This window comes from Callorhinus ursinus, unplaced genomic scaffold (genome assembly GCF_003265705.2).
Source record: "Callorhinus ursinus isolate GAN/ISIS: 27379988/994484 unplaced genomic scaffold, GSC_fseal_2.0 scaffold9, whole genome shotgun sequence".
NCBI classification, from domain to species: Eukaryota; Metazoa; Chordata; class Mammalia; order Carnivora; family Otariidae; genus Callorhinus; species Callorhinus ursinus.
In genome coordinates this window covers 62755850-62770268 of record NW_027397071.1, presented here as the reverse complement: position 1 = coordinate 62770268, position 14419 = coordinate 62755850, and the positions used below count along the sequence as shown (strand labels likewise).

General features: G+C 38.1%; 1 protein-coding gene across 1 annotated transcript in view; it reads right to left on the bottom strand.

Annotated features, from left to right (window-relative positions):
• The window catches only part of LOC112823825 (AGBL carboxypeptidase 4), a 1550619-nt gene that overhangs the window by 961330 nt on the left and 574870 nt on the right, over positions 1-14419 (bottom strand). The window lies entirely within an intron of this gene.

Here is a 14419-nt window from a genome sequence, read left to right as displayed (position 1 = left end):
ATGAAATTGCAAGGCATGATAAGCACTTAATTTTGCAGTGAGAACCCAAGAAAATGAAAATCTGAGTTTGAACCTTGGGGAAAAGGAGGTTTTAAGACTATTTGAAATATAAGCAAAAAAATAGTTTACCTAAATTAGGAAATCTTATGGAAATTATTAGAAAAAGAAGATCACATCAAAACCTACTGCAAGTGGCATTTGTAGATATATATTTTCAGTCTGAAATGGCTGACAAGTTTTTGTTTGCAAGTTCTTGCCTGCTGAATGGTAGAACAGCATGTCTCATATTTATTTAATGTGTTTCCCTTCCCCATTTCTAAAAGTGTTCACACACTAGGTTTTATTTAATATCCATGATAGGCCAGGTGCTATTTTTCCAAGGTTTTAAGCTGTAAGAGCAGAACCAGAAAGGCTAAGTGACTTGTTCTATATCATTTCTTTTATCCTCACAACTACTGCATTAGAACTGTTATTGACCACATTTTAAATGTGAGGAAACTGACTTTGCTAGGTGATCTATGCTCATAACCACACAGAATCAGGATCTAAAACCATATCTGGGTAACTTTACACCCATTAGACTCCAGTGCCTTTAGCCTATTTACAAGCATCATCTGTGTTGGACTTACCAAGTTTGGTGTCCTCTGTATGCTTGCCTCTTAGATAAACCGCTTCTTAATTATGAGTAATCATTAAGGTTATGCTTATTTTCTCCATAAAGAAGAGATTATTGTATCTCTTTGGTGATTTATGCATTGTTTTAACATGAAAAAAAAAAGGGAGCAAAGGAGAGGCTCAGCAGGAACTCACAGCTCTTAGGCAGGAAACTGATAATCTGTGTGCCTGTTCCCTGAGGGGAAAACTGGTTAAAAGGTACTAATCCCAAAATAACCCAAAAATGTAAACTAAGCAGAAAGAATACTAGAATAATATAAGACAGGGAGAATAATGGAACAAAGTTAAGTTTCTAAAACTCAGATTCCTATCCACAGTCTCATCCCAGCAAACCTATTGAAGGAACAAGAAGGATCCTCTTTTATTAAAAAGCAGTCACCAGGCACCAGGGAGAGAAAAATGGAGATGAACAGTATCTGAGTCCTTGAGATGCTCACAAATAGTAGAGAAAGACAAATAAACAATTTTAATACAAAGTAATAATAAGAGGAGGCACACCCAATCCAAGTTGTTAAGTATGCCAGAAATCCTCTTTGAGGAGCACAAAATGAGTTTGTGCTTGATAGATAACTAGGATTTTGCCAGGAGATGAATGGGGAAGGAGGGAAAAGCAAGTACAAAACAGAGGTTTGTGAAGGTATGCCATGTCTGGTAATGACCACAGGCAACTGTAGTTAGAGGGTAGTATGAATGGCAGGAAGTAGTACTCAGCTGTTTAGTGACTACTGTTAAACAAATGAGAATCATTCTTGTCCCTTTTATCTATACAAGCTCTCAGGGATGAAAATCTAGCCAGAAATCTGAGTTTTGAAAATTCAGCTTTGTTCCATTGGTCTCTGTGTCTTCTACTGTTCTTTTTTCTTTATGTTTTGCGCTTGCACAAAAGTCATATTTCCCTTATGTGGAGGAGTGTCAAAGATCAGTTCGTAAGAGGCTCTTGAATAATCCAACTAAGAGATGGGAATAGTCTGAAGTAAAATTGTGGTAGTGGAGATGGAGACGGAATGGATATGAGGGATTTTTGAAAAGCAAAAAATTGTAGAATTTGGATAATAATTAATGCAGCAAACAATTCATCTTTTTTTTTCTTCACAAAAAATGACACAGTCTACAACCTCCAGGGGTCAGGGAAGAGAAGCTGAGCTGAGCTGTAGCAAAAAGCAGGTATGATTCTAGTAGCTATAGCAATCTCTCTGAGCACTCACATCATAGGATGTTTGGGTGACAACCACTCTTAATTCTTTCCCTACTTGGTCTAGGAGGGAATTTTCAGAAAGAGAGGAATAAACGAAGACAGTAGAAGGAAGATACATGATGACAAGTACCTATTTATCCTTTTTGGGAATATTTAGTTGTTTGGGGAATTAAACTGTGGCAAGGACGTGTGTGTTGAAAATTAAGTATGAATACAATTTTATTGCTAGAGAGATGAAGAATTCAGGCAAACTGCTCAAAGAGAAACCAAGGCAGTTAAATGTAAGAGCTTGAGGAGCCAGATTTCCCTAAGGATTCATCATAGGCATTGTTCTAGACCTCCCCAAATCTGTATCTCTCTCTCAAATAAATAAAATCTTTAAAAATAAATAAATAAATAAAATCCTTAAAAAAAAAAAAAGAACCATTAACTACCATACCATGACCTTTCTCAGTGGAGCTACATATGACCAAGACCCAACTACAAGAAACCTGACAGTATCTTGTTTACGCTTAAAAGTAGTTAACTCATAAACTAGGCCTCGAGAAGGATCAGACATAACCCAACTCAAAGAGTTCATGGTTTAGTGGGAAAAGCAAGCATATATATAAAAATTATAATGCAATATGAAAAATGCAATAATAGAAAGAAGAGTTGATGGGTGTTGAAAGTGGGAAGACTATTCCAAGCAGAGGGAACATCATGAGCAAAAATATGGAGGCATGTACAAATAGGTGATTGTTGGGGGTTTATACACAAAGTCTAGCTGAAACAAAATGAAATGTCAATCTCAATGTACCTCTCTCCCTTTCCCTCTCTCTCACACATATATCATATATATATGTGTGTATACACACAAAATTTATGAACAATTTATTTGAGAATATATGAACAATTTATTTGAGAATATATTGAAGTTTTCAAAGTCACTTTTCTTCTGAGGAAACCTCTGTATACAGGAATGTGGTTAATGGTACAACTTATTTTACAAAACCTTCAAAATGTAAATGTAAAAAAAATCTTTTGAGACAATATACTTCAAAAATCCCTTTAACAACAACTACAACAAAAAATTTCTTTAACTTAGTTGATTTTAAGTCAACTCAGATTGTGTCAGTGCCTAATCAGCCAGGTAATATTGTTGACATCTCCTACCTTTCTGCACAGGAATCATCTGGGCTGCAAAAAACTCAGACTGAAAGAGAAAGTCAAGTCCAACCACTTCATTTTCTAGAAAGAGAAATTGAAACCACAGGAGGGAAAGCACTTGTCCAAAATACCACAGAAAACTGGTTATAGAGCTGGTCCTGGAATGTGTGCGTTCTTATATTCACCACAACAGGTGCAATAGCACATATTTTTGCACCCATATGCCCCTAAAAATGACTACACCTGGAGTCTGAAACTCAGAAACAATGTTCTGTCCTGATCCCAACTCTGTTTCCAATGGACACAACTAAGAATTCCTTTAAATACGCTCTATTTCAAATCACTATTGTAGTTTAAAATAATCTTCAACATTAGCATAGTCCCGGGGTCAGGTTCACAAGTAAATCTCAGATAAGAGATCTAAGTTTGGAAAATATCTTTAAGATTAATACATAAGTATTATTCAGAACTCTCTCATTTGCATATGACAGAAAGCCAACTACCAACTCTTTAAAAAAGAAAACTTAGTGGCTCTTATAATTAGAAAGAACAAATTGAAGAACTGGATCAGGGTCTCAAATGATGCCCTCAAAATTCTCTTTCTTTCATTTCAGATTCTATCTCTATAACTCATTCTCTCAGTCTCCTTCATGAGGAAGAAGATGCAACTGTCAGCAGCTCCGGAGTTCCATCCTTCATGGCTTATACTTCAAAGAGAAAGACAGGCTTCCCCTTACCAACTATAGAATGAAAAGTCCCAACAGGACTCTTACTGGTCCCTCCAACATGTGTCATTTGCCTACACCTGAACTTACCACTGTGGCTAAGGGATGAGGGACCATGATAGGTGAAGCTATGGTCAAATGGCAATCTCTGTGATTGAAGGGGTGGAAAATCACAATTGAAAACCCCATTGAACCCACAAGGCATGAGGGAAGAACTATTCCACACAGGTAAAAATATCATTAACAGAAGGGAGGGAAAAATACTAGCAAACTAAACCAGGAGATATCCTCTACAAATGGTATTTATGGTGAAGGTTATTTAAACCGAAATAGAGATTTGAAATAGAATATATTTAAGACTGAGGTGGGAATATTAAAGTACATGTTATTTAAAATTCAATCGGGATCCTTTTTGGCCACATCCTCACAAACATTTATTTCTTGTCTTTTTGATTCTAGCTATTCTGAAAGGTATAAGGTGTGGTTTTGATCTGCATTTCCCTGATTAAGCATCTTTTCAGGTGTCTGTTGGCCATTTCTATGTCTTCTTTGGAAAAATGTCTATTCAGATCCTCTCCCCATTTTTAACAGAATTATTTCTATTTTTGGTATTCACTTGCATAAGTACTTTGAGGTCCTTCCATTTGCAATAACATGGATGGACCTTAAGAGCATAATGCTAAGTGATATAAGTCCCTGAGAGAGAGAACAATACTATGTGATTTCACTCATATGTACAATTTAAGAAACAAAACAAATGAACAAACAAAAAAAAAAAACAGACTAAAAAAAGACTCTTAAATCAAAGAACAAACGTGGTTGCCAGAGGGGAGATGGGTGGGGCGATGGGTGAAATAGATAAAGAGGACAAATGCTCAACATCCCTTGGCATCAGGGACATACAAATCAAAACCACAATGAGATACCACCTAACACCAGTCAGAATGGCTACAATTAATAAGTCTGGAAACAATTGTTGGCAAGGATGTGGAGAAAGGGGAACCCTCTTACATTGTTGGGAATGCAAGCTGGTATAGCCACTGGAAAACAGTATGGAAGTTCCTGTCATGTTCCTGACCTTAGAAGAAAAACTGTCAGAAATTGAGGAAGACACCAAAAAAAAAAAACAAAAAAACGGAAAAACATTCTGGGCTCATGGATTGGAAGAACAAATATTGTTAAAATGTCTATGCTACCCAAGCAATCTACACATTCAATGCAATCCCTATCAAAATATGATCAACTTTTTTCACAGAGCTGGAACAAACAATCCTAAAATTTTTATGGAACCAGAAAAGACCCTGAATAACCAGAGAAATGTTGAAAAAGAAAACCAAAGCTGGTGGCATCACAATGCCAGACTTCAAACTATATTGCAAACTGATAGTCATCAAGACAGTATGGACTGGCAAAAAAACATACACATAGACCAATGAAACAGAATAGAGAGCCCAGAAATGGAACCTCAACTCTATGGTCAACTAATCTTTGACAAAGCAGCAAAGAATATCCAATGGAAAAAAGAAAGTCTCTTCAACAAATGGTGTTGGGAAAATTGGACAGTCACATGTAGAAGAATGAAACTGGACCATTTTCTTACACCATACACAAAGATAAACTCAAAATGGATAAAAGACCTAAATATGAGATAAGAATCCATCAAAATCCTAGAGGGGAAAAGAGGCAGCAACCTCTTTGACCTCGGTCTCAGAAACTTCTTGCTAGACACGTCTCCAAAGGCAAGGAAAACAAAAGCAAAATGAACTATTGGGACTTCATCAAGATAAAAAGCTTCTGCACAGCAAAGGAAACAGTCAACAAAACTAAAAGGCCACCTATGGATATTTGCAAATGACATGTCAGATAAAGGGCTGGTATCCAAGATCTATACAGAACTTATCAAACTCAATATCCAAAAATCAAATAATCCAGTCAAAAAACAGGCAGAACACATGAACAGACATTTCTACAAAGAAGACATACAAATGGCCAACAGACACATGAAAAAAATGCTCAACATCACTTGGCATCAGGGAAATCCAAATCAAAACCTCAATGAGATACCACCTCACACTGGTCAGAATGGCTGAAACTAACAAGTCAGGAAACAACAAATGTTGGAGAGGATGTGGAGAAAGGGGAACTCTCTTACACTGTTGGTGGGAATGCAAGCTGATGCAGCCACTCTGGAAAACACTATGGAGGTTCCTCAAGAAGCTAAAAATAGAGCTGCCCTATGACCCAGTAATTGCACTACTAGGTATTTATCCCAAAGATACAAATGTAGTGATCTGAAGGGGCACCTGCACCCCAATGTTTATAGCAACAATGTCCACAATAGCCAAAATATGGAAAGAGCCAAGATGTCCATTGATGGATGAATGGATAAAAAAGAAGTGGTATATATATATATACACACAATGGAATATTATTCAGCCATCAGAAAGGATGAAAACTTCCATTTACATTGACATGGATGGAACTGGAGGGTATTATGCTGAGCAAAATAAATCAATCAGAGAAAAAATATCATATGATTTCACTTATATGAGGATTATAAAAAACAGCACAGAGGATCATAGGGAAAGGGAGGGAAGAAACAGAATGGGATGAAATCAGAGAGGGAGACAAACCATGAGAGACTCTTAACTATGGGAAAGAAACTGAGGGGCTGCTAGAGGGAAGGTGGGTGGGTGGATGGGGTAACTGGGTGATGAGCATTAAGTAGGGCACATGATGTGATGAGCATTGGGTGTTATATGCAACTGATAAATTATTGAACTCTACATCTGAAACTAATGATGTTTCTATATGTTGGCTAATTGAATTTAAATTTTAAAAAAAGAAAAAAGAGTACACTTCTCATGGTGAGCACTGAGTAATGTATAAAATTTATGAATCATTATATTGCACACCTGAAACTAAATAACACTGTATGCTAATTATACTTCAATAAAAAATAAAAACAAATAAAAAGATTCAATTAGGTCCTGTAAGATGGACAATAATTAAGACACAGGGATTTAAAATAGATAAGTTTAAAGTAATTTTAAATATGTAGTTAATAGTTAAGAGACAGGAATACTATTTAAGACTGAAGTAGGGTATTTAGTATGAGGATATATAAGACTGATCAATATTTACAATGAAGATTGTTGAAATGGAAAATTTAAAACTTAAATTTATTCTTAGATGAGTTATTATATTAATGTGTTTAGCATATAGTTTAAGTTATAATATATACTTACTATATATCCTTATATATACACTATATATACTATAATACATATACTATATACATATAACATTATATGTATATATGCATACACACATATATATAGTAATTTTTATAGTATACATTATGCAGATGCAATATTATGGGAAGGAACTGTGTTTTCTAGTATACAGGAGATTGATATTGGTGTGAAATACCCAGAGAACTTTTCTGGGAAATGACCATTAACATTAGGAGGAGTTGCTGCCACAGAACTTCAGGCACAAGTGCAACAAATTGTATGATGGTTTTCCTTGAAAAAAATCTATAGTTTTTAAATTTTTGGATTTAACTGGCTTCACCTATGCATTCCCAGAGGACTAGTCCCTCCCTGTTTGGTATTAATGCCCTTCAAATTCTTATAAGCTTTGTCTGCTTCATTATTCATTACTATAGTATTATCTCTAAGTCAAATTGTTCATCTCAGGTTTTTTCACACCTTCCTCAGAAACCCAAATCTATATTTTACTTCAGAGACTAAAGGACATTACAGAATAATTTTGAAATTCAGATTACTGGCTGCAATTTATTAGAATCTCTGCTCTGAGTATCACATGACTGAAATCAAGCTAGGCCAGAGGCTTTGGAGGAAAATCTGTTTCCAACCTCATTTTGTTTCTGGCAGAATTCAGTTCCTTGTGGTTGTAGAACTGAAGTACTTATTTCCTTGCTGGTTGTCAGCTGTGGGCCATTCTCCAAGCGTCCACTGACATTTTTGGGGGGGCCACATGGCTCCCTCCATCTTCAAGCTGATAAGAGCATGTCAAATCCTTCCAGTGGTGCTTTGAATCTCTGACTTTCTCTTTCTGTGACCTCCAAACCGAAATTTAAGTTTTATGTAGTTAGGTCAGGTCCATCCAGATAATCTTCCTATTTTAAAGTCAACTGATTTGGAAACAATATTATTTAAAAAATTCATTTTGCCATATAACCTAACATAATCCTGGTGAGTGATTTCTATTCATATTCACAGAGTCCACTGATACTCCAGGAGAGGGAATTATCTAGGGTGTGTATATCACAGGAGGATGGAGAGAATCTTAGAATTGTGCCAACCACACTATCCTAAAATAGTAAAAATCAAGGTAGCCACACCTTCACACTTCAGCTCAAGCACATCTACCTTTTATGAAGCCTTTTTGTCCACCCAACCCAGGTAGAAATAATTACTTCTTTAAATTACAACTTTTGTTAAAGCACCTGTAACATTTTAGTTTATGAACTTGTTTACACAACTGTCTTCCCTTATAGACAGTAGCTTCTCAGGGACAGAGACTGGATGTGATATACTGTTACACTTTCAGTGAACAGTATGGGGATTGGGACAGAGCAGGTGTTCAAAGACTATTGAAAAAATTGTATAATCCATTAGCGAGCCCAAATAATTCTGTCTTTTCAAACAACTCAGAGGTATAGCTAGTAGGGAAGGCAGGTGTGGCTAAACAAACAAGTGCCAAAGATGATGAGCCCCGTAGACATACAATAAGGGACAAACTTCTGGCTCATGCTCTTCTCTTCTTTTTCTCCTTTTGCCCAATACTAACGCTTTATCTTACATTCTGGATTTCAATCTTTCCAGCCTCTACCAGGACATCATGCTTGTATTAGACACTTTTCTTCATATTTTTCAAGCATGTACTTTCCATTACTTCTTTCACATCAATCTAAAAACACGTTCAGAGGCGGAGCAAGATGGCGGAGGAGTAGGAGACCTAGATTTCATCTGGTCTCAGGAATTCAGCTGAATAGGGATCAAACCATTCTGAACACCTACGAACTCAACAGGAGATCGAAGAGGAGAGTAGCAACAACTCTCTGAACAGAGAAGCAACCACTTACTGGAAGGTAGGACGTGCGGAGAAGTGAATCCGAGGCAATATTCGGGAGGATAGACGGTGGGGGAGGGGCCTCCGCTGGCCGCATCTGGCAAGTGATAGAGCCGCAGAGCACAAAATCGGAACTTTTAGGAGTTGGCTCGGCTGAGGGACGTCGCTGCAGTGGCTAAGCAGGGGGTGGAATCCTCCCAGGACAGTGTGGTCTCAGGACCCTTGGGGTCACAGAAAGACCGGGGGTGCCTGAGTGCGGCAGAGCTCTCAGGTATCGGAGCAGGGAAGCCGGCTGCAGAGACAGAGCCAAGGCGTGGGCTCTCAGCTCGGAGTTGCCATAAACTGTGATCCGTGGCCCAGTCGGGCCACTGCTCCTCCAGCAGGGACCCAATAAGCGGCAGAGCCGGGGAGACTCCCCTTCCTTCCCGGGGAGGAGCGGCGCGGGAACGCACCGCAGGGATCTGCTGGGTTTGGAAACTCCACACGGGGTCGGGTGACAGAGATAGCAACACTCAGTCACAGGCCAGGTGAGCACGGAGTGCGGCCGGAGACCGAGGAGACGGGAGTGACTGCTTTTCTCTGGGGGCACACTGAGGAGCGGGGCCCCAAGTTCTCGGCTCCTCCGGGTGGAGACTGGGAGGCCACCAATTTTGCCCTCCTCCAAAGCTGTACCGAGAGCTTGCAGGGAAGAAAAGCTCCTGAGAGCAAACCCGAGCAGCTTCCTTAGCCCGGACCGACAAGGGTGGGGCAATTCAGCCTCCGGCAAAGACATTTGGAAACCACAGCAACAGGCCCCTCCCCCAGAAGATCAGCACGAACAGCCAGCAACCCAAGACCAAGTTTACCAATCAAGGAGAACAGGAGAACTCCAGCGCTAGGGGAATACTGCACATAGAATTCATGTTTTTTTTTTTTTTTTTACCATGATTCATTAGTTCATCAAAGTTAATTTTTGTTAACTGTTTTTTTTTAAATTTTTCCTTTTCCCTTTTTCAACCAACATCTTATCAATCCCTTTTTTAAAAAAAAAATTTTTTTTTATTTTTCATTTTGAGAGTCATATTTTATCCCTTCATAGTAGTTACCCTTATTTTTGGCATATATATATAAGTTGTTCTCTCTTTAAAATTTTGAGATACAGTTTCTTCTAACAGATCAAAATATACCCTAAATCACTAGTGTATGGCTTTGTTCTAGTCTCCTGCCTGATCACATTCTCTCCCTTTTTCCTTTTTTTTTCTTAAATCTTCTTTCTTTTTTCAAACAACTTATCTTATCAAGTCCTTTTATAAAATCTTTTATAATTTTCATCTTTACAGTCATCTTCCATCCCTTCATTGTATCAACCCTTATTTTGTACATATATGTCTTTCTTCCTTTAAAATTATAGGAGGCACTTTTTTCTAACAGACCAAAATACGCCCAAAATCTAGTGTGTGGCACTAATCTATGCACCATCCTGATCATATTTGATCACATTCTGCTTTTTTTTGTATTGTTCTGTTTTTGTTGTTATATTTTCTTTCTTTTTTTTTCTCTTTCTTTTTTCTTTCTTTCCCTTTCTTTTCCCCTGGTTTCAGGTCTTTTCTGATTTGTATACAGTATATTTGCTGGGGACGTTGTAAACCTATTAGCATTTTGATCTCGCATTCATCTATTCTGCTCTGGACAAAATGACAAGACGAAAAAAATCACCTCAGCAAAAAGAACAAGAGGTAGTGCCGTCAGCCAGGGACCTACTCAATACAGACATTAGTATGATGTCAGACCTAGAGTTCAGAATCATGACTTTAAAGATACTAGCTGGGCTTGACAAAAGCGTGGAAGTTATTAGAGAAACGCTTTCTGGAGAAATAAAAGAAGTAAAATCTAATCAAGTCGAAATCAAAAAGGCTATTGATGAGGTGCAATAAAAAATGGGAGCACTAAATGCTAGGATAAATGAGGCAGAAGAGAAAATCAGTGATATAGAAGACCAAATGATGGAAAATAAAGAGGCTGAGAAAAAGAGAGAGAAACAACTACAGGATCACGAGAGCAGAATTCGAGAGATAAGTGATACGATAAGATGAAACAACATTAGAATAATTGGGATCCCAGAAGAAGAAGAGAGAGAGAGAGGGGCAGGAGGTATATTGGAGCAAATTATAGCAGAGAACTTCCCTAATGTGAGGAAGGAAACAGGCATCAAAATCCAGGAGGCACAGAGAACCCCTCACAAAATCAATAATAATAGGTCAACACCCCGACATCTAATAGTAAAACTTACGAGTCTCAGAGACAAAGAGAAAATCCTGAAAGCAGCTCGGGAGAAGAGATATGTAACCTACAATGGTAGAAACATTAGATTGGCAACAGACCTATCCACAGAGACCTGGCAGGCCAGAAAGGACTGGCAAGATATCTTCAGAGCACTAAACGAGAAAAATATGCAGCCAAGAATACTATATCCAGCTAGGCTGTCATTGAAAATAGAAGGAGAGATAAAAAGCTTTCAGAACAAACAAAAACTAAAGGAATTTGCAAACACGAAACCAGCCCTCCAAGAAATATTGAAAGGGGTCCTCTAAGCAAAGAGAGAGCCTAAAAGCAGCAAAGAGCAGAAACGAACACAGACAACAGACAGTAAAAGTCACCTTACAGGCAATACAATGGCACTAAATTCATACATTTCAATAGTTACCCTGAATGTAAATGGGCTAAATGCCCCAATCAAAAGACACAGGCTATCAGATTGGATTAAAAAACAAGACCCATCAATATGCTGTCTGCAAGAGACTCATTTTAGACCCAAATACACCCCCAGATTGAAAGTGAGGGGGTGGAAAACCATTTATCATGCTAATGGACACCAAAAGAAAGCTGGGGTGGCAATCCTTATATCAGACAAACTAGATTTTAAAACAAAGACTGTAATAAGAGATGAGGAAGGACACTATATCCTACTTAAAGGGTCTATCCAACAAGAAGACTAACAATTGTAAATATATATGCCCCGAACAAGGGAGCAGCCAATTATATAAGGCAATTAATAACAAAAGCAAAGAAACACATTGACAACAATACAATAATAGTGGGGGATTTTAACAACCCCCTGACTGAAATGGACAGATCATCTAAGCAAAAGATCAACAAGGAAATAAAGACTTTAAATGGCACACTGGACCAAATGGACTTCACAGACATATTCAGAACATTCCATCCCAAAGCAAAGGAATACACATTCTTCTCTAGTGCCCATGGAACATTCTCCAGAATTGATCACATCCTAGGTCACAAATCAGGTCTCAAGTGGTACCAAAAGATTGGGATCATTCCCTGCATATTTTCAGACCACAATGCTTTGAAACTAGAACTCAATCACAAGAGGAAAGTCAGAAAGAACTCAAATACATGGAGGCTAAAGAGCATCCTACTAAAGAATGAATGGGTCAACCAGGAAATTAAAGAAGAATTAAAAAAATTCATGGAAACCAATGAAAATGAAAACACAACTGTCCAAAATCTTTGGGATACAGTAAAGGCAGTCCTGAGAGGAAAGTATATACCAATACAACCCTTTCTCAAGAAACAAGAAAGGTCTCAAATACACAACCTAACCCTACACCTAAAGGAGCTGGACAAAGAACAGCAAATAAAGCCTACACCCAGCAGGAGAAGAGAAATAATAAAGATCAGAGCAGAAATCAATGAACTAGAAACCAAAAGAACAGTAGAACAGATCAACGAAACTAGGAGCTGGTTCTTTGAAAGAATGAACAAGATTGATAAACCCCTGGCCACACTGATCAAAAAGAAAAGAGAAATGACCCAAATCAACAAAATCATGAATGAAAGAGGAGAGATCACAACCAACACCAAAGAAATACAAACAATTATAAGAACATATTATGAGCAACTCTATGCCAGCAAATTAGATAACCTGGAAGAAATGGGGGCATTCCTAGAGATGTATCAACTACCAAAATTGAACCAGGAAGAAATAGAAAACCTGAACAGACCTATAACCAGTAAGGAAATTGAAGCAGTCATCAAAAATCTCCCAACAAACAAAAGTCCAGGGCCAGATGGCTTCCCAGGGGAATTCTATCAGACATTTAAAGAAGAATTAATACCTATTCTCCTGAAACTGTTCCAAAAAACAGAAATGGAAGGAAAACTTCCGAACGCATTTTATGAGGCCAGCATTACCATGATCCCAAAACCAGACAAAGACCCCATCAAAAAGGAGAATTACAGACCAATATCCTTGATGAACATGGATGCAAAAATTCTCACCAGAATACTAGCCAATAGGATCCAACAGTACATTAAAAGGATTATTCACCACGACCAAGTGGGATTTATCCCTGGGCTGCAAGGCTGGTTCAACATCCGCAAATCAATCAACGTGATACAATACATTAACAAAAGAAAGAACAAGAATCATATGATCCTCTCAATAGATGCAGAAAAAGCATTTGTAAAAGTACAGCATCCTTTCTTGATCAAAACTCTTCAGAGTATAGGGTTAGAGGGTACATACCTCAATATCATAAAAGCCATCTACGAAAAACCTACAGCGAATATCATTCTCAATGGGGAAAGGCTGAGAGCTTTTCCCCTAAGGTCAGGAACGCGGCAGGGCTGTCCACTCTCACCACTGCTATTCAACATAGTATTAGAAGTCCTAGCCACGGCCATCAGACAACAAAAAGAAATCAAAGGCATCCAAATCGGCATAGAGGAAGTCCAACTCTCACTCTTTGCAGATGCTATGATACTGTATGTGGAAAACCCAAAAGACTCCACCCCAAAACTGCTAGAACTCATATAGGAATTCAGTAAAGTAGCAGGCTATATAATCCATGCACAGAAATCAGTGACATTCCTATACACCAACAACAAGACAGAAGAGAGACAAATCAAGGAGTCGATCCCATTTACAATGGCACCCAAAACCATTAGATACCTAGGAATAAATTTAACCAAAGAGGCAAAGGATCTGTACTCAGAAAACTATAAAATACTCAGGAAAGAAATTGAAGAAGACACAAAGAAATGGAAAAACGCTCCATGCTCATGGATTGGGAGAACCAACATTGTGAAGATGTCAATGCTACCTAGAGCAATCTACACATTCAATGCAATCCCCATCAAAATACCATCCACTTTTTTCAAAGAAATGGAACAAATAATCCTAAAATTTGTATGGAACCAGAAGAGACCCCGAATAGCCAGAGGAATGTTGAAAAAGAAAAGCAAAGCTGGCGGCATGACAATTCCGGACTTCCAGCTCTATTACAAAGCTGTCATCATCAAGACAGTATGGTACTGGCACAAAAACAGACACATAGATCAATGGAACAGAATCGAGAGCCCAGAAATGGACCCTCAACTCTATGGTCAACTCATCTTTGACAAAGCAGGAAAGAATGTCCAATGGCAAAAAGACAGTCTCTTCAACAAATGGTGTTGGGAAAATTGGACAGCCACATGCAGAAGAATGAAACTGGACCATTTCCTTACACCACACACAAAAATAGACTCCAAATGGTTGAAAGACCTAAACGTGAGACAGGAGTCCATCAAAATC